This window comes from Plectropomus leopardus, chromosome 21 (genome assembly GCF_026936395.1).
Source record: "Plectropomus leopardus strain MGB_pleo_1.0 chromosome 21, ASM2693639v1, whole genome shotgun sequence".
Classification (NCBI taxonomy): domain Eukaryota; kingdom Metazoa; phylum Chordata; class Actinopteri; order Perciformes; family Serranidae; genus Plectropomus; species Plectropomus leopardus.
Window position 1 is genome coordinate 17322439 of NC_142196.1, and position 20590 is coordinate 17343028.

Genomic DNA, 20590 nt, shown 5'->3' on the forward strand with positions numbered 1-20590 from the left:
ACAACAAATCTTTTTTGCACAAACAGGAAGTGTCCAAGGGATTGAGGAGGAAAGTGGTGGGAAGGCCTGTAACGGGCCTCTAAGAGCCACATTGTTTAGGTCTGGGCTCCCCAAGGTTGCCTTTTTACATCTACACACAGGGAGGGATGGGAAAATACTGAAGGGGGATGCTGAGGGAGGCTTGCTACTTCTCCCTAAGTGTAACCTCTCCCATGAATACTTTAAGCCCTTTATTAGATCTAAGGGGATAAAAAAAGGCATTTGTGCTTCCTTCCAGTCCTGAGGTTTGTGACATTTAAATTTAATAAAACTGTGAGCTGTCACATAGACGTATTTTTGCTCTCTTACAGTACTATCTGTTCAGCCACAAGGAGCATTATAGACTGAGATAACGGAGGAAGAGGTAATGTTGCCCTTAAGCAAGGAAGTGAGTATGTTGTTGTGAAGGTTTGGTTGTTTATTAAAGAGATTTGTCAATGCAATCGGACATGATAGACACAGATTACAAGAGCGCAAACAAAATAAATTTGTCTATATGTTATTTTGTGCTAATATTTTTTTATTTGGTAGCAGTGGGCTGACAGTATCTGTTAAGTCAAATGCATATAATGCTGTCATTTAGTATAAACTTAAATAAGGTTGGATTTTTTGTTTGTCTTTCCACCTCACATCTTTCACCTCATATGGGTTTTAACTAAAGTTATTTGTTTTAACTTAATAAAGTTAGTGTCTTATTTTTAAGTCGACTGAATTTGAGAAGTCTCGGGAGAAGCGACTGTAAGGACGTGGTTGAGATGTGTGGACAAGTAAATTATTCCATAACCAGCACCATGGATTACCAGAACCATCCGGAAACATGGACAATCATAAAGCAGAAGCCACCAATGTCAGAAGATGCAAAAAAGGAGTTAACTACAGAGCAAACGTTAAAGGAGCTGATGGGATCACATTTCACTGGCGTTGTACTTTGTATAATTCCATGTGACAAAGACACGATTGGTTGATTGATTGGTTTCATTACTCGTACACTGTTTTTGTCTCTTAACTTCAAAATAAACATAGATTCTTTGTTTGTGAGTGTTTCCATTTGGGGGTATGGTTGTCTGCCCACTGGGGGTTACTGTATTGTTCCAGCAGGAAAACTCTCAGTGTGTGTACGTGCGTTTCCAATGTGCGTAAGACAGAAGAGTTTCATGCACACACACTGGCGCACTAAGGGTCTGGAACCTGTTCTTATCCCCTGCCAGGCTTTCCTTATGTAAACAGCATGTGAACAGCATTGCGTTTTCTTTCTCACCCATGACCCTCTGTTTTTTTTTTAAAAAAAGAGAGAAAACAAAACTCAGGCAGGGAAACATGACAGAGGAACTTTGAAATTAAGTCAATTAAATGCAAAAATAAAACAGATATTAATAATAAACATCTATTAAATCACATCTGGTCGCTAAATCGAACTTGTGATGCATCTGGTATGTACAGTATCTCAGATTGTACCCACTTCCCTTTTGAAACCCCCTCTGGTCATATTGTTAATCTCTGGGGCTGCTGGAGAGTTTAGGCTCAGCTGAGTCAATAACCCTGGGGCCCTGCAGACCGTATAAACACCCACGTCCTCCGGGAAGAGGGTGACTCGCGCCATGCTGGCGATGTTCTGACATGTCCTCATCTCTGAAGTAACAAACAGATAAGTCTTTGACAGATGTGTTTGGAGAGTAAGGTTCAGTCTTTAAAGACACGGTGGTATCACAAATAAACAGGCTCTCTTTTGTGAGCATGATTTTGAATTGGAGTGGTGATATAATTCATTTAAAACAAATCATGATTAACTTTATTACTTTGGTTAGCGCAGATTACGGAGCTACATCAATATACAGTAAAAACATTAAAATTATCCACAAAAACATCTGTCTTAGAGAACTTATGGTTTTGCTTGGATTCTTGGTGACTAAGAGGAAAATTGGCAACAAAATTTATATAAAGGTAAAAAAAAAAGAAACTTAATCACACTAACTTTTAACTACAGAAAAAAATCTTTAGGAGGATCTAGTGTAGCCTGTGGATCACCTATTACGTTAAACTAAACAGGACTGGAATGAAATTAGACATTTCAGGACAGTGAATATTAGGTCGTGGACTGCGGTATGATCGTCATTGGAAATGCTCTCGTTATTAGGATCATTGCTGACAAAATTGGCAGCCTCTACAGATATATACCTTTTTTAAGTATTTATTTGTGCAGTGGGTTTGAACTTTGTGGGACATCTTTTTGAGAAATACATTTATGATTGTTTTATGGTATTTGTAGCAACCTATTACCATCAATTTTAGGATGTTTAAATCCCCAAAAATTTACTGTTTATCGAATTAAATATTTAGATGGTATTTTCCATAAGGTTGAAAACTAGAGTTGTTTTTTTTTTTTTTTTTTTACAGTTCATTTGGGAAAAGTAAATACCTCGACCGAAATGCAGGCTAATCCATTAAAATAGCTGTTTTGATATTTGAATCTGGACCATTTAAAAATCAGACATGGCATGTTTTTGCGTCATATTTGCATGGCTGTTCTCACAAAATATCACAAAACGAACATGCGAAAAGGCTCGTGAGGAAGTGGAGAATCTCATCGAACAGGAAATTATTTCTGTGATGATGCAACAAGTCGGTAGTGATTTGATTTAAAAAGTCGTTGCAGTGAGGTAATAACTCTGAATGTTCTAAAGAATAAAATCAACAAAACTTAAAATACTTCTTAAAATATTTTAAACTCATAATGACCAAGTTTTAAAAACAAAGATAAGAAGAAGTAATATAATGAGACAATGATATCACATTATCTGTTATCAACATCCAGTGATGAACTTTGTTTTTGTGAGCGATGACCTGGATGAAGGGAGTCCATATGGTTATGACCAAGGAAACTTAATGATAATGTTTTTCTTTGCTACTACTTTACTCAATGTACTGTAATAAACTCTACTGCTATATTTTCCTGTAATTCCTCTTTAGATTTTTATTCCCTGTGTGTTTTGGGGCCATGACTCAGTAAATGGATGCAATAACCTTTTCACAAGAACACACTGTATTGCAGTAACATTATTCTTAGCCGCTGCAGACATTAAGTGCAAACGCCAATTTGTAATCTGAAAACTGGAATCTAAATAGCCTTAACTTGCATATTTCAGTCACGTCCCTCTCCGTCATCAGGTTCCTGCATATTCTGGGACACTGAGTTCACTTGACCTAAAGCAAGCAACAGGTCAAGAAATTTGTTCCAGCCAACTGGACTCGTCCTCCGTCCATCCCTCCAGTCCTGCTTTGTGCACTGATCTGCAGGCACGTTCGAAAACACTGCACATGCATTGAGTCATGTCTCAATATCCTGTGAAAATGAATCTTAATTCCTTTGATGGAGACACATCAGTAGGATTCCTTGGTATGTCAGACTACACTTCATACTGAGTATCAAGAGTTTGGGACTTTCTGTACAACCTTTCCTGCCCATTCCCAGCATTTTCTGCTGAGGTGGCCTTGCTGAGGGAGTTTGTCTTGGCCCTGTTTTTAAGGGAGTGCCAGTGAGAGGATGGCAGCAAGGTCTCGTAATCAACACATAGTCCCTGGGAAGGAGGAGCTTTTACTGGTTTCTAATTTTGTTTTAGGTCCTGTTGTTTGTATTTGGATACCTGGAGACACAAAAAAATGACAGTTTGAGCATCTCCACCTTTTTTAATGTGACTAATTTCCAAGTTAAATGGAATATGTGGGCACGGGATATTTTCAGGACAGATGCAAGGGGATCGTTAAAGGGTTGTATTCGGTTGTTGGGACGTGGCATGACGCAGAGAACATGAGTCTCTGGAGAACCATCGGGATACTTAACTTTATATTTTGCCTCACACGACCTGATGATATGCAATGTATTCCCATTTGTACGATTCCTTGCGTCTTACCCCTCGGAGCAGCAATAAACATTTTCGTCTTATGACGTGTTGGATATTGGATATACACTTCAGTACTTCCAACAAACTTGTGTGTTTCTCGTGTACACCATCCTTAACATACACCTCCAATCGGTTGTAGCGGTGCTTCACATTGCTGCTTTTAATAACTGAGTATACGGATTGTGAACATCCCATGTAACATGTAAGAATCTGTCCATTCATGATTAAAACGTCTTTTTTTACTCCCTACTTTTGTTTTTCGTGCCATGTGAAATTACTTTTCTCCGACTCTCTTATCTGTAATTTTAATTTTCTATTGTTCTGCACTATTTCCTTTGTATCACTTTGTCATTTACTGTAATTTTTTTGTTCTTCACAACATCTAGTGCACGTCTGTCCAACCTGGAAGAGGGATCCCTCCTCAGTCGCTCTTCCTGAGGACTGCCATAGTCTAATTTGTCCCGCCACGGTCACAATGGAGCTGGACTGTTAATTAGGTATTAAGTATAGTAAAGTATTAAAGGTACTGAAACAACCGGGATTTCCTTTTTCAGTACTACCACAATATGGTGTGTGATTATACTGTATTACTCATTTAAAATCTAATGTTTGCTTTGTTCTCTTTTTTGTAGTTCATATTTTTTACATATTTTATGTATTCTAATGAAGTGTACTTTGTCCTATGTAAAGTACTGTTGTTTGCTTTTTAACGTATTGTATTTTTTTCTCTGGAGTTTTTAATCACACCTGCCCAGGGACTATAGTTGAAAATTAGCCAAGCTTAGAAAAGTTACAGAAAAGTCTATTAATGTGCACTGACTCTGTAATCTTAAACTGTATTTTTTTTTAAAAAAATGGAAAAAAGAAAATACTGCCAAAACCCTGTGGGGATATCAGCTATTTAAATAGCCATTAGCTTGATCCAGTACCAAACTACTGTTATCATATTGGCTTTTAAAAATCTACTACTGGCTGACCTCTATTGTGTTCTGTACTTATGAACAAGTAAGGCCACTTAGTTGCTAAACATATTGTATTGTGTCCTCTCCTTTCGATGAACAGTTTGGTCAAATTTTTGGAAACTAAGCCAAGGAATTCCCCAACTGGAGCCAAAGTGGCCCGGCATGTTTTCACTGGCAACAACAACTCTTTCCCTCCAATGATGAATACATCACAGCAACAGACTTCACAGAACTAATATTAAACGCACGGAAACGTGGAAAATATTTGTAATTTTCCAATACATGACAAAAAAATGTGTTTTATGGAGATTTAGTAACACGCTGATGAATCACAAGTTTCTCCTTTGTACATCATTGCATTTCAGTGTTTCACTTTCAATTTGTCATTAACCTTGAATGGATTGTTGTCTGATTTCCGTAAACATCACCCCCTCAGCCCGTTATATTATCTGTGGAAATCATTTCACTCAGACGTAGCTAATAACTGTAGATGCGAAAGCAATAGTTCATAAAGAAAAAATGATTTGCGTTCATATTTTCATACCATCATGATGAACTAGAGTCTAAGGCTTCTAAATTGGTCATAAGAAGCCTGTACTTTGTTATTTCCCCCTGATAATCACAGACGCATTCAGCTGCCCCATGAGTGCTCGTACTGTGTGTTTCTGAGGTCAGTTAACCCCTGCTGAGAGAGCTGGAGTGGATAGGAGGAGTGGAGCTAGAGGAAATAACACAGCAGCGGGGTATCTCATGCCAATCAACATACAGCAAAGTGAGAAACATTAGCCAAAAGACTGATGCTTACCGATTTCCCAAGACTGTGTGAGTTGATGTTTTTACCCTTGAGAGGATAAAGTGGTTAATATGCCTACTATAGCTTGAATCATGTTTTCTCAGTGGGGTTATGCTTTGGTTCCTTGGATATTTTATGCCATGAGTTTAGCTTCTCATGAGGCAGTTTATTTCCCATTACTGCATGTGCTTTGTTTCATTCATCTGGTATTTGTCAGGATTAAAGGAGCAATTCACCCAAAAATATACCTTTTCCTCTTACCCGAGGTGCTATTTTTTTAATCTAGATTGTTTTGTCGTGAGTTAAACTCAGCTTGTGGTGCTCAAATGACCAAAGAACATATTTTAAAAACTCAACAGCAATTTCGCTTTCCAGAAATCATGACCCGGTTACTCAACATAATCCACGAACCTTGTTAAGAGCAGCTTTATGTAGGAACTATTTTCTTTCTACCAAACTACAGCCACCAAATGTATCTCTGTGCAAAAGTAAGCATGCATCCACTCATGGCTTTTACTCGTGACAGCGTGAGATATTTTGGCCAATATCTCCAAAACTCAGCAACTCACACCAAAATGGTCAAGGTTAATAGCACTACAGATAAGTGGAAATTTTGAGGTGAATCTCCCTTTAATTCTACAAGTAAACTGTCTTACTATTTGCCTGATGTCTGTGTTGTCACTGTCATTAGAGCATTACTGAAGATGACTTGGCGTCGAGGGTCAAGTTTCAGAGTACTCCCACTCTGTGTCGGCACGGAGAGAGAGGAGGCGACTCACCATGAGGCAACTCCTAATGAAATCCCTTCCTGGGAGCTCTGTAAATATTTTCATCCTCTCCCTCAGCCTGCTGATAGACTAATTCAACTCACTTTTTAATTATAGCATACTGTGTAGAAGAAAGGGTCCACAAAGGGAACATTTAAAGTGTTAAAAGATCAGGACAGCATCAAGCTCGTCAGGTCGAGTGTGCACCCCACATGCCTAAAGCCGTTGCAGTGACCCAGGTTTGAGTCTGGCTTGCGCGCTTTGCTGCATGTCATAAGTTGAAAAAAAAGTTATAGTTTAGTATGTGACCAAACGCCACACTACTGCATGTGGAAAAAATGGTCGAAAATGTAAAAAAAAAAAGTTGTAGTACAGCATTTTGAAGAACATTTAGGAGTGGAGAGCAGTTGAGACGGGAGGAACTGGATAAGTGGTCACTGTTGTTGGAAACTGTCTACATCAACACCCTGTATGCAACTCTATACTGTCCTCATTTCTCACACACACACACACACACACACACACACACACACACACACACACACACACACACACACACACACACACACACACACACACACGAGTGCACAGGCTGATAAAAATAGCCCTTAACATGTATACAACAACAGTGATGGCAATATTTCCTTTTTTACATGTAATGCAGAAATTCCATCTACAGCTCAAACATTTAGTCAATTAAACCATTAATCAACAGAAAATTAATTGCCGATGATTGTGATAACTGAGTTGCTACTTAAGTCCCTTTTCAGGCAAAAATACTGACATATTTTTCTGCAGCTTTCAAATTGCTTTTCTAAGTCTTGTTGTTTGTGCTGGTTATCAGTGTCATGGATACATCAGACGCCTCCTGCCACACCAACTAGCATGTTCAGAATGCCGTTATCATCTTATTAGATGGTGGTTGGAAAAACTTTACGTTTTGCCAAAGCTGTGGTGTGGTTATGTTTAAGCAAAAAAACTTACGCTGCTGGTAATGAAGTTTCAGGTGACTTAAAAACACCCACATCTAAGGGCAGACACACCACTGGAAACCAAGCAACAAGTTGTTAAAAAAACACACAAAATGGGGGAAAAAATGCTGCTGGAAACACAAAAATGGGTTGCTTAAAAAACACACATGTTTGGGGCACTCAGTGCCTCTGGAAACTCTGTTAAGTGTTGCCAAAGAACACCAATGTCTGGAGGCAATCAGCAACATGTGTGGCTGAAAAAACATATTTGGAGGCACTAAACACTGCTGGAAACTTTAAGTTGCAAGTTAATGAGCAATCAGAGATGTTTGCTGGTCTCAAAACAGTGATCTGCAGTTGACTGCAATCATCACCTCCACTTTCCGATGACAAAGTCAGCTCGTACACATTTTGCCACAATAAACACAGCCGTGTAATAGCTGATAACTGCATTAAACGTGCCTGTCTGTGTAGCAGGAGCCTCCTCGCCTACATCTGTAACCCTGATAACCACTACCATCGCCTATACAATACAGTGATAACGTTCCAACCGGTAAGGACCATTAATTAAGTGTTTGGGTTTTGAACTGTTGGCTGGACAAGACAGAACTTTTTAAATAGATGTGTTGGGCATTTTTCACAATTTCCTGACATTTCAAAGAACAAATGACAAAGAAAATGATAGATTCATTGATATATTGAAATTAAGCGTTTGTGGACACTTTTTCTTCAACTGAAAATCACACAATCTTCCCCATTTGCCTAATCTGATTAAACATAAAAGTCATGCATTTATTTGATCTTATTGAATAACATCTTTATTGAGTTAATGTTCTAATTGAAAAGACCTGCGATCAATACGGCTTAATCCTTGTATTGACTTTGCGGGTCATGGTTTGAAACTAAAACACTGATCTCCTCGACACTTTTGCAGTATGCAAGCATCACATGTGATTAAAGTAAATACTTTCTCAAATACATATATACTTTTATACCTCTGAAAAGATATTTTTAGCGTTTCCAGTGTTACAGAACAGACGAATTTTACATCATAACATTAGAGATTTTGGATTAGGTTTAAATGTCTTTCTGGAAGATGAATTGAGAACCAATTTTTAGATATCATAACCAAGTGGGAGTGCTTGATTTGGGGTAATCCAGTTCACTGAATACCTGAACAGTCAATAAGATCGTCACATTGACAGCAACTTTATAACTATACTGTGGATATTAAGCCACTCCAGTATAAAATGTAAAGGGAAATGTATAAATGGTTAACACATTTCTATCATATTACAGTGCATATATACTCGTATCTCAGCCCGTGTCAATTTCACGCCCACATTATTGCATGTCTTGCAGTGACTATTCATTGATGACATGCTGCTATGAGATTCGAGATCTTGTTTTAGTTTCTTTCCCAAACAGGCATTTAGAATACTTAATTGTCTCAATAGCCACAATTATCACAGCAATAGGCTGCTGATAGCCTCACATAAGGGAAATACTACTCTCTATTAAAAGATGGTGCTGTTTTCTTTAATAAAGATTAATCTGTGGTAGGGGATATGCTGGAGCTAAGAAAAACATTACAGAACTGCGCACTGAAACGCAGTCTGTCCAGACTTTTTCTTGCAAAAGATGACTCACTGCACTTGTAATTGAAATAATACACTGACTTTGTTACGGATGTTGGACTCGTCTCTGCCCAGTGCATAAATAAACACACTTGCAAGCCATTTTTGACAGGTGAGATGCACAAGTAAGGCTCTGCAAAGTTTTGAATCTGTATTTCTTCCAAACTTTTGTAGATCCTTAACTCCTTCTGTCATCCTGGTTATTTGAAAAGCATTACTTACTGATGGCAGTAATACTGATTGATGAAGTTGACTTTCCACATGAGGCTCTTGTCAGTTACTTGGAAAAGCCAAACCACAGATGGATACCATGTGTGTCTTCATTATACCTGAAGGAAACCACTCATCTTATTTTTTAAGTTTCCAGCCTCTTCTATATTCATATGTGTAGTCTATTTCTCAATATCTGTATTGTGTTTTACCACTTCCTTCCAGACTTCCAAAATACATGAGTTATGCACAAATGAATGGTTCATCATTACATGGAGCATGCACAGATTTTGGTGTATTTCTTTTTGTAGGAAAAACGTACAAACAGTGCATGAAACCAGCCTGCGGTATTTCATATTTTTCAGATAAGACTAAGTACCCAACGTATCTTCATAGAACAGTTTATATGATATCCTTCGAAAATGCACACGAAACTGTTCATATTCTTAGGAATTAATGCCTCACGAATGTTATGTCCTTTAAGTGAAGTTGCACAGTTAACATAAAGTTATAGAATTTAGGTTTATGCAAGTAAAGTTACCGTGTTGCGTGGTTTAGGAGAGTGAGGATGTACCTTACAATGACTCAACCTTCACACGTTTCCAAACTTGCACCTCCGCCAAAAAGTCCCGGGGTAAGTCCAGAGTAAAACTTTTGCCCTTAATGGACCGCTTCATCATTTACTCCCGTCAATGCATTGTTCATGTGATTGCAGCCTTACAAAACAGATGGCCTAAGCACAATTACTGGCTCATGTTTATGTGGGATATGTGACAATTCTGGTGCATTGCTTTAAATAGAAAAACAACAAACAGTGCATAAGACCATCCTGCTGTATGTCACATTTTCAGACTATGTAAGCACCACACAAAAAGGTGCGAGCGAGGGTCACACCTTGAGAGTGTAAAGCGCTAAATTTGATGGTAATATGACACAAAATCACGTTGTAAACAGACGTCACACTTAATAGGTTCTCAGAAACCTGTCCATCATGTTTATTTAATCACTCCTGATGGGCTTTGTGTGATGCGGGCAGATATTGGTCTCAGAGCGAGCGCAGTGAAAATCAGGTTAGCTCTTACACTGAATGTGGAGGAGGCCTGCAAATCTGGCTCCTGTTCCCTTTCCCCTGGCTGCATTACCCACTTCTAACAAAGTTACCGCACACTTCTCATTTTTCATTGGATTAAAAGGGCCATATAGATTTGGACATGAGACACCGTGGTGCATCAATCCCCAAGTGCATGTGCCCTACTGTTCAGATTGTCGCGCACACACCTTTCTCACAAACGCTTTCTCACTCGTATCACATGGGAGTTTAGTTTGTCACTGACCTTCCGTGCAACAGAAGCTGCTCATTAGCCTTTTGTCTCTGTCGCTTGCTTAATTACATCACAAAAAGGACAACAGCGCTAATAATGACCATTTACAATGAGCCAGACCCATTAAAAGCCATAACAAGGCAGAGGCCACTGATAACTACTTGAATTAACAAAAATTGTATTGTTTTTGTCTGCAGTTTGGCTGCATATTGCAGATTGTCTTTCCAATAAAAAGCAAACCAATTAAACACGGACTCAACACAGCAGAATGGAAATGAACATGGATTGAGTTATGGTTTTCGGGTATAATATGTTATTAATTTCTGAAGTCCCAGCTCTTAGTTATTTCCTTTTACACAGATGGTAGAAAGCCAATTTTTTTTTCTGGCATGGATTTACATTTGTTTCTCTGTGTCATCCTGTTCCAACCACTAATTTTAACTTCCCAAGGGCTGGCTTCATAACAACGTCTTATTCCACTAACATTTAGCCTAGGAATACATTCAGCCATTTTAAACCATTATATAATTCTTTTTTTGAGAACTAGTCACTCTTTGTCATTATTCATGTCATGCTTTGTCGAGAGGAAACCTGCTAGAGTTCATCAGTTCAATAAATTTGCGTATAAACCAAAAAAAGAGCGATCAAACTCTATTACAGTCACAATTTCCAGGACGGCAAAACTCAATGGATTCTCTGCATTCAGACAAATTTAAAACAATTTCTGTTATTCTTTCTCCCATGGGTTATTTCCTTCACTGTACATCTGTTTCATATTATATATAGCATAAGTTACAGTGCTCAGGGCAAAGTGCTTTGAGGAAACCCTCACTAATTATGTTGACATTTGAGGGACATCTTCCCATATTCTTCTCAGCAACTGACGTTTAGGATTCAGGACCTCTGCATTTTAGGACATATGCAGTATGTTAACTATTCAGGAGAAACTGTTTTCTTCCATGGTAAAGTTAGGCTCTCAGGCAACTGGTTTTTAAGGTTCAGCCTGTTTAAAGAGCACGTTTCCCATGCCTGTTTCCCATGTAGATTGTGCAACACAGTTTGCACAATGGAAATGCGGGGGTTTACAGATGTACTTCTCATGCTTCTAAAAGACTGCATGACATACTGTAGATATAAAAAAGAAAAAAGAAATGATGATTAAGACTCATTTTCAATGGGAAAGGTCACTATGGGAGATTGCACACATAAGACATGTCCAAATTGTCATGACTGAAGCAAATGTGTTGGATTGTTACGAAGCAGAATAAAGCTACCCAAATGCCAGAGCAAATGTTGGCATTTTACCACAATATATATTTTATATAGTGACAACACTATAGTTAATGTTTGGTTAGGTTTAGGCACAAAAATAACTTGATTATTGTTAAGAAAACTTCATGTTGTGGCTTAAAATGTCTGTTTTTGTCACTTTAAAAGTGTACATGCCCCAAACTCTCATTAAAAAACACCCACTTTTGTCGGTTTCGAACAGTCGTAAGCTGCTGTCTGCTGCTTGGCAAACATCCTGATCCGAGTCTCGCCATCCACCAACAACGCATCCACTTGGTTAGAAACTCAGCTCATAAACATGTTACGTGAACTGTGTCATAATGAAACATACAAATGTAAAATATCCATGGTTTCCAAAAAAAAAAAAAGCCAACATTTTATTCTGGCAACTGGGCTGAAATAAGATTTGGGGTGGTGTAATGTGAAACTGTCAGTTACTTTAAACCCTTTAAAACATGAGCAAGTGGGTTTGTTTCTCTTTAAAGAAAAAGAAGACAATAAGCAACTTAACAAGAAATAACCAGAAAAAGTGCTAAAAAAAAGAGTTTTTCTGTAACCTCATTTTTAATAAATATCTATGATAATTCTAAAAAAATCAAAGCAGTCACATCTCAAAAGTTTAAATGCTTGTTCAAGATGTTTGAACACGGCACATGAAAACTGATGCTGATCCAGGTTTCACGGGGTTAAAGTGTGTGAGTCCTCTTTACATTCGACACTTGACAGAACTTTGGGGAAGACATGAACAGAGGGATGGAGGAGGTGGGAATCAACGAAGAAAGGAAAGATGAATTATTCAAGGAGGGGACTGAGGGATAAAGGAGTTAAGAAATTAAGGTATTAAAGAAGAAATTATGAAAGGCAGGAGTAATAAAATTACAGAGGGGTGGTAGGTAGGCAGGTGTAACTGATGGTCCAGTGTGTAGGATTTAGAGGAATATATGGGCAGAAATGGAATATAATAAAAAAAAAAAAGGTTTACTTTAGTTTACAATAATCTGAAAATAAAATGTTTTCTATTCTTCACCTTAGAATGAGCTGTTTATATCGACATAGGAAGTGGTCCCCATCTGTGAAGATCGCCATGTTGCAATGGCATACTTCTACAGTAGCCCAGAACGGACAAACAAAGCACTGGCTCTAGAGAGGGCCTTTTCACATTCCCACATTGGCCAAAGTGATGAGAGCGTCGAAAAACACACTGAATTTATTTGAAACTGCTTTATTTCGTGTTAACCTGGTCCATTTGTTTTGAACAGTCCGATGTCTGCAGATAATTCGGCTCACAGTCGAAACCTCCTGAACAATGTGAACTGAACAAATTCTAAAAGCAAAACGTTTTAGCTGCGTGCAATCTGCAATCCTCACCACTAGATGCCGCTAAATCCCTTGAAATCTTACACACTGTTCCTTTAACCTCAGTAATATGGAGTGGCTGTGACATTACACCACATATAAGGAGAGAATAAAAGCATTAAGGACTCAAGAAAAAAATCAAAGAAAGGCATTAGGGAGGAATTAAAGAGGGAAATTTAATTTAAAAAATGTGCACAATCCAGTCTCCATTAATTACCTCTCTCTCCCTCTTTATTCTTTCTTCATTACTTTGATATTATATCCTCAAAAAAGGGTGTCACACGTGGTGATTAATCGGCTGTTTCAGCACTGAATTAGCCTGGATAACATACATTATTGTGCTATTTTGGGGTTACATTTTCATCGCACAGCTAAATATTTAACAGACACTGTCAAACACTATAATACTGTATCTTAGCCATGATATATAACATAAAGCTCCATACAGCGAGACCATCTGTTCGACCACGCACACAATAATAAAGAGGAGCCTGTTTACGTCATCTATAGGTCTTCAAAGTCAGGCACATGAAAGGCTCTCACTGTTTCATTTTTCACAAGCTCTACATCCATTAAGCCCACTCATCTGCAGCCCGCTGAAACACGGAGAAACAAAGGCGTCACCAGGCAGGTTGTTAACTGTGCGTAACCAGGCTCTGCTGATGTCACCGCGAGGATGTATACTCATCGACACAAAAACGCTGTTCCTAGAGAGAGCGGGCTGATAGGTGGTGGGCCACTAGATTACTTCCAGTTACAGCTGCCTCTCTGTTTCCACTGATAAGCTTTGTAATTTTCCATAATCTGCGCGATGTGCCCAGTTTTATGTGTGAGTCTTGTGAAAATATATAACCTTTGTGCTGCTATATCTGTCCTTTCCACGTGTGTTTGAAACATACAATTTACATAACTTCAGAGAGCATTTTTTAAATTCTGTAGACATGATTTTGGTGAGTTTAGTGATTTGCCACTGACTGTTTAAGGCAGTGATGTTTAATAGTGAAGTAAAATGAAAGAGTTTTACTTGATCACCTCTGTTGTGAAGACTCCCTGATGCATGTCTCAACTCTGCCCCATGGTGGACGCATGAAATAACAGCTGAATGAAAGCCTCTCTTTGCTTACTTTGTCTGATTATTTTTCCTCTGTAACTCATTTCAAATAAAGTTTAAAATTCCACATCTCCGATAGTCTTTGGTTGTTCTTTACTTCCCTAAAAGGGAGTAAAAATGTATCTTGTATCTAATGTATATCTGTTTGAACATACATATTGAACATAATTGAACATTATTTTTCTTTAACACATAATATACCGAACAATAAGCGCTGTAGGTTAGAGGGATTTAGTGCCAATAATTGCACCCATGAACATTTAGCGCAGGTAAACCTTTTAAAGTGTTTTTGGTTTAGTGGAGAGCTGCCAGTCTGAAAATCACTTGAATGCTGGATGTGAATTGGGTGGCTGCCATCTTGTGGTTTTCTATCTGAATTACACACAAAAAAGATGAATTTAGTGAGAGGTCATTTCATGACATGAAGAAAGAGAGTCGATGTAAGTTCAGCTGCGGTGCAGTTAGCAGTTTCTTTGTCCTGACTTCTAAGATAAAAAGTACAAACCCTGATTAAAGTTAATGTCACTTATTGTGCTTTTATCTGATGTTTTGTTCTTGTACAACATGAAAAATGGAAGACATGCAAGGTCCCGCGCTCTCCTGAGTGTCTCCTGCTGTATTATTATAGTAGTTCAGGTCCTTTTGCCATCTAAGTTATTTGTGTTCCAACAATATTTATGGTCATACAGACATTTTATCATTGTGAACGCAAAATTTCAGGAACCTCCCAGAGGGAATTTCCTTAAATTTGGCACAAATCTCCGTCCACTTGGACTCAAGAATGATCTGATTAGAAATTGATGGTCAAAGGTCAACATGTTTTCTGTCATAACTCAAGAATTCATATCCTAATTACGACAACATTTCACACAGATGTTAAGTAGGATAAAATAATCAAATGATAAGATTTTATTTCCAAAAGGTCAAAGGTCAACCTGCGATGTTATAATGTCCCAGAAAAAAACACCTTTATGGCCATTATTCAAAGTCACAATTTAGGAACAGAGGGAGAGATTGTGACATTAATTTCACATTTGTTTGGATACAAAATAATTAACATGAATCTTGGACGCCCCCCTAAAAAACTGTGGTGATTTTATGTATCCGTGCTGTCAGGCTAAAAATCTGTGCAAAGCATCCGTGTATTTCTTTCAAACAAATTCCTTTAAAGAGTGCATTACGGATATACAGGCATGGATGTAAACTGCAACTTGGCTGGTTTGCGGAGGCATACAAGCGCAGGGTGGTAATTCTAAATTTATTTTCTCACAGACTGAGTTGTTTTGTACTCCTTTATGTTCTTCACATTGTGCTGAGTTTCCCCTTTCACATTAAAACCCCTCTCTACTTTCCTGCTTCATGAAATTTCTCCGCAACTGGGACTGTTGAAATTACAGCGACACTTAAATGACCTCCTCCTTTTATGTATTCAGTTTAAGGTGCTCAGCAATAAAATGGCAGCTTAAATCAGTGGAAGCGAACGCAGCGATAACGATTTAGTTTGACCACACCACTGGAGTTCAATTGATGTGTTGTGGCGTGCAGTTAGCGGCTGAATGTTCGCAAGTCCTGTGGTGAGAAGTTAGGGATGCTAACTCCGTGCCTGCACACCCAGCACATCAACTAGCTAGCCTTGGGCAAAGGAAGCAAACATGCTGGAGTATTTGAGTCAGTTTGCATCCCTAATGTCGGAACAAAACGGTAGCCCCGGCGGTAACACTCAACGCTTTACTTGTTTATTTATTTCTGTATTTTTGCCCCCTTCTAATCTCCTGTTCCCGAATTAATTGCTCAATTAGCATAGTAAATTAGCGAAACAATTATGATGCATGGAAAACTTCCAGCACACACCATCACAGCCAGTCTGGATACATTTAGTGAAGTGAGGAGGAGAAGAATAAATAAAAGGGGGAACGAAAGCAGGCGGGGTGGCTCGGAAAGCCAGAGAATTAGAGTTTGTAGTGAAATAAAACATTTTAACAAACAGTCCTGCCAAATGAAATGTGATACCCTCTCCTCAGTGTGAGATGTAATAAACACAGCAGTGCAAATTTATTAGCAATGTATAAAAGTAGCGATGAATTAATTCTTCATGCTTCTTAGAAGGTTGCATGGAGCGCACAAAGAATTAAATGCTTTCCTACTTCTTCCCCAAGCACACACAGAAATTGTGGAGGTGTACAGAGGATGAAGCTAACAAAAAAGGTTTTCTTTATCAAGTTTTGAAGTAACTTGACGTGTACAGCAGATGCATTGTACATAAAAATGGTCCTTATGTGTTAAGTTCCCTCTTTTCCCTGAATACTTGAAAAAAATTGGCCCCTTTGGCATCCCCAACTGGATGATTGTGTGGCCACCCACTTTATCTCTGCTACCTCCAGCTGTGAGCAGGAAGTGTGCTTCTCTATAAAGGGACATAAGGAAACGGTTGAATATTAAAACATAATATTCCCTCTGACAGCTCAGACTGTGACAGCTAGTAACAGCATGTCTCTGTACCCTGCGACACAAACAAGACGGCCACTCAAGCCAAAAGTATTCATCTCACAGATTTCTGGACAGGTCAATCACCGAGCTTGAATGGGGTCAGAGATTTGGCCGATAAATAATCCTTGCTCTTAGGTCTTAGAGGAGCCCCAGTGGTCTACCTAATGTGACACCTCCCTTGGTTAAAAAAGACTGCTTCCTGACCGGCACCAACTTGTACACTAGTAGCAAGTATTTGTGAAATGATGAAGCAGCATGACGAGCGCAGGACACGGATGTATAAAGAGAACTAGATTACAGTGTTGGAGGCACGGCCCTTTTTCTTTCCTACGAAGCTGCTCAGTGGCACATGATGCCAAAGAAATTAAACAGCCGCATATAAAATTATCCAGATGATCAGCTTTGCTTCCGCACTGCGTGGCCCGCCAGAGCAGGCACGCTAGAAACTTCCACCGGCCAAGCTGGCCACTGGCTGGTTTAGCCCTCTGCTAACTTGAAATGGGATAAAATCCTAAATTATGTGGCTCTTTTAGACTCTCCAACTTTTATCGGCCCAACTGGATCAAATTCTGACAAGTCATTTCACAGGGGTTGAGATGTTAAAAAAAATGTATCCACTATTAACAGACGCCTCTTTAAAAGTCTTTTTGGGCGGATGTAACGGATGTAATTCTACATTTGGCTGCCACAAAAATCTGCATACTTTCTGGGGGCCTGGTACAGGACCCATATGCGTCGTTTCCAGAGTTTTGTTTTTTGTCCATATTTTCATACAGTATAAGGACTGCACCCCTACTGCAAATGCAACTGCAGAAATGGGAGAGTAGTTAACTGTTTTTGGACATTTAACTGACATCTAGTGTTAAGGAAAATGTGCTTGGAGCATCAAGACAAAAACAGGACCAATAATGCACTGCATCAGATAGGTGAGGAGGTTAGCCTGCCAGGTGTGTAGCAAGTTTTGTGAAATATGTTGTGACATGAAACACTATGTATGCACACTGTATGTTACGAAGCTAGCACGTTACCAATGTTAGCTGAATATGCCATCAAACCTTTCTACTAGACATTGAAAACATATGTGAATTTAATGCAACAGCTGATACAGGCTAATAGCTGACTTATTTCTATGCCAACTTCCTGTGGCACACAGCGCATACAATTTGTCCAAAATCTGCCAATCTTGCAGCAAAACATCAGAGATCCCAGATTCCCATTGGAATGAACGGACTTCTGGTTGATTCACTTACTTAGAGACAGGTGGAAATGAGATGTTATTCTATCTCGGCTACTTACAGGATACCTCTCAGACAACCTTGGACCACCAGAGAAGAAGCGGTGAAGCAAAGATGCCAGACGCTCTTTTTGCTACTGAAACAGAGTTTTTGTCTAGGCCCTTCACAAAGTTTCCAGGAATGGGAATCACACGCTGCAGCTGGGCGTCTTGCTTAGTGTGCACTCGTTTTGCTTGAAAGAGTTATTTACGAAAGTCTGCTCGAGAGAGTAGCTGGGGGTTCTATTTTTGCTTCATCTGGGATTTATGCTCACTGAACACTGAAATGCTGATGTGCCAGCCGATTTGCTGTCTTTGAAGAGCATGCAGTTACTCTTCTTCTGCACAGGTGACTAGTTTAGCAGCGTCAACTCCGAGTGACTTCACAATTTCGATGGTCCCTCATCTTTGATGTGTTGTTGGCTTTGGTCTAGACTCTGCCTCCATGTCCTTTTCCTACAGCATTTAAACTCTGAATGGCAGCCTGCATGAGTGTGATAACGAATCTCCAGTTTTTCAGAAAAAAAGGTTGAACTCACAGAAGCACGCTGTTCTTCCTGTGTTTTATTGTCTGTGTATGTTTCTCTCTGACTACAGGTTTCAATGGAAATGTGAGAGATTTATGGAAAACTTGATTGTGACTGTGTATGGTACAGTTGGCTCCATCCTTGATTTCCATCTGTGTTTTAGTTTAGGAGAATAAGTAAAAACACATGGATATCCAGATGATTTTGTGTAAATGAAGATAAAGAATTTGTGTAACTGTAGCATCTATTAAGTTGCAGCTCTCTGGGGTTTCCTTTGACCTTTGACCAGGACACAAACAGTGCTCAACTATCACCTACTTTGACTGATCTCTTGGACACAGGAAGGGCAGGCCACACAAAAAATTAAACTTCAATAATTAAATTAACTCACAAAAAATGAGTCCTAAACTTACAGACAAGAAGAGCAGACCTGTGCTAAGGCCAAATGCCCTATCTTGCAATGTTAATGAAAGTGAAAAATAATTTCTGTATCAAACCCGTGATTCTGATCTGCTCCAAAATAAATTGAGTTCTTTCTTGGATAATGCTACACCCCTCCACCAAAATTCATGAAAATCGGGCCAGTAGTTATTTCGTTATCCTGCTGACAAACATAAACAAACAGAGCAAAACAAAAACATTTGCCGCAGTAAAAATCCATAAGGTTTTGGATTCAGAGTGATTCAGCCTCATACCCGCTCCAGCGGTCCACATAACCCAAATTAGCAATTACTCAAACACTTTTGAAAAAGCACGTTATGTTTTTACAGTATTTGTGGTTTCGGGCAGGTGTGGATGGTGGCATCACAAATTTCCATTGCCGTACTCCCAGCGGCATAAGTTCCTTGTGAATATCACATACCTCATTACGCTCCACTCAGTTTAGGTTCAATGTGTAATTAGTTTAATGAGTGTTGTCCATTGAGACTACTGTGAAGGGACCCATCTCCTAAGCTAATGTATTTGCATGACAGTATGAGAGGCGAGCAGATTGCACATCACAGTCTAGCAGTAGGCTACTCTCCTATGTATAATAAAAGATCAAAAAGTCACTGACGGTTGAAGTGAGTGGACTCACATTACGCACTCCACAGCTCTCTCCGTTTTAATTGCATTAAATTGTTTGGCAAATATCTGCTTTAATTTGCCAAAGTTTGTTTGTTTTTTTTTGTCTTCTTTCATTTATTTTTTCCAGGGCCGACGCAATCTGTTCAGTCTTGTCATGTAAATAAAAGCTGCATCTTGAAAAGAGGAAATTAAATTCGAAGCATCCCACTGGCTGCCTGGCAGCTACATCAAATGGCTGGAACAGAAACCTCTGTTATACTTTCGGTTTTGTTGTGTTTTAAGGGCTTAAAGCCACTGCGGGGATGAAAGACAGAAGTCAGCGGCCGGAGTGAAGATAGATGATGCAAATTTGCTGATAAAGGAAGCTGATTAAGTACGCTACATTCTGCACATTTTGGCACAATGTCCAGGATAATTAAATGTTTTTAAAGGCTTTAATGCACTGATATGAGATTTGACAACCCAGCCAGCAGAAGGTTGGGATAAGACAATTCTACAAAACAAGGAAACATTACATTTGCATGTTTCATACGAACCATAGAAATGTTTTTAACTTGACATAGTTGTGATTACATTTGTGTGACACCTAGGTAAGATGCTGTTTGGGACCACCCAAAAACAAAACTGTTTTTTGGCCACACATCAGCAGCACGCCCGGCCATGATAGATAGATAGATAGATAGATAGATTGATTGATAGACAGATAGATATTTTTCCATTCAGAAATTCTTTGTGTGCTGTACAGCAATTGTCACATACAAATACAATACAATACATACAGTGACACCAAAATCAACGCCAAAAGACAAAAGCATCAACATATTATATTAAAGTGTTCTACATATCCTATAGCCGGGTGCTGCATCCTCACACAAACA

At 38.9% G+C, this 20590-nt stretch overlaps 1 protein-coding gene across 2 annotated transcripts in view; it reads right to left on the minus strand.

Moving 5' to 3' along the window:
• The window catches only part of agtr1b (angiotensin II receptor, type 1b), a 34302-nt gene that overhangs the window by 12599 nt on the left and 1113 nt on the right, over window positions 1–20590 (minus strand). The window lies entirely within an intron of this gene.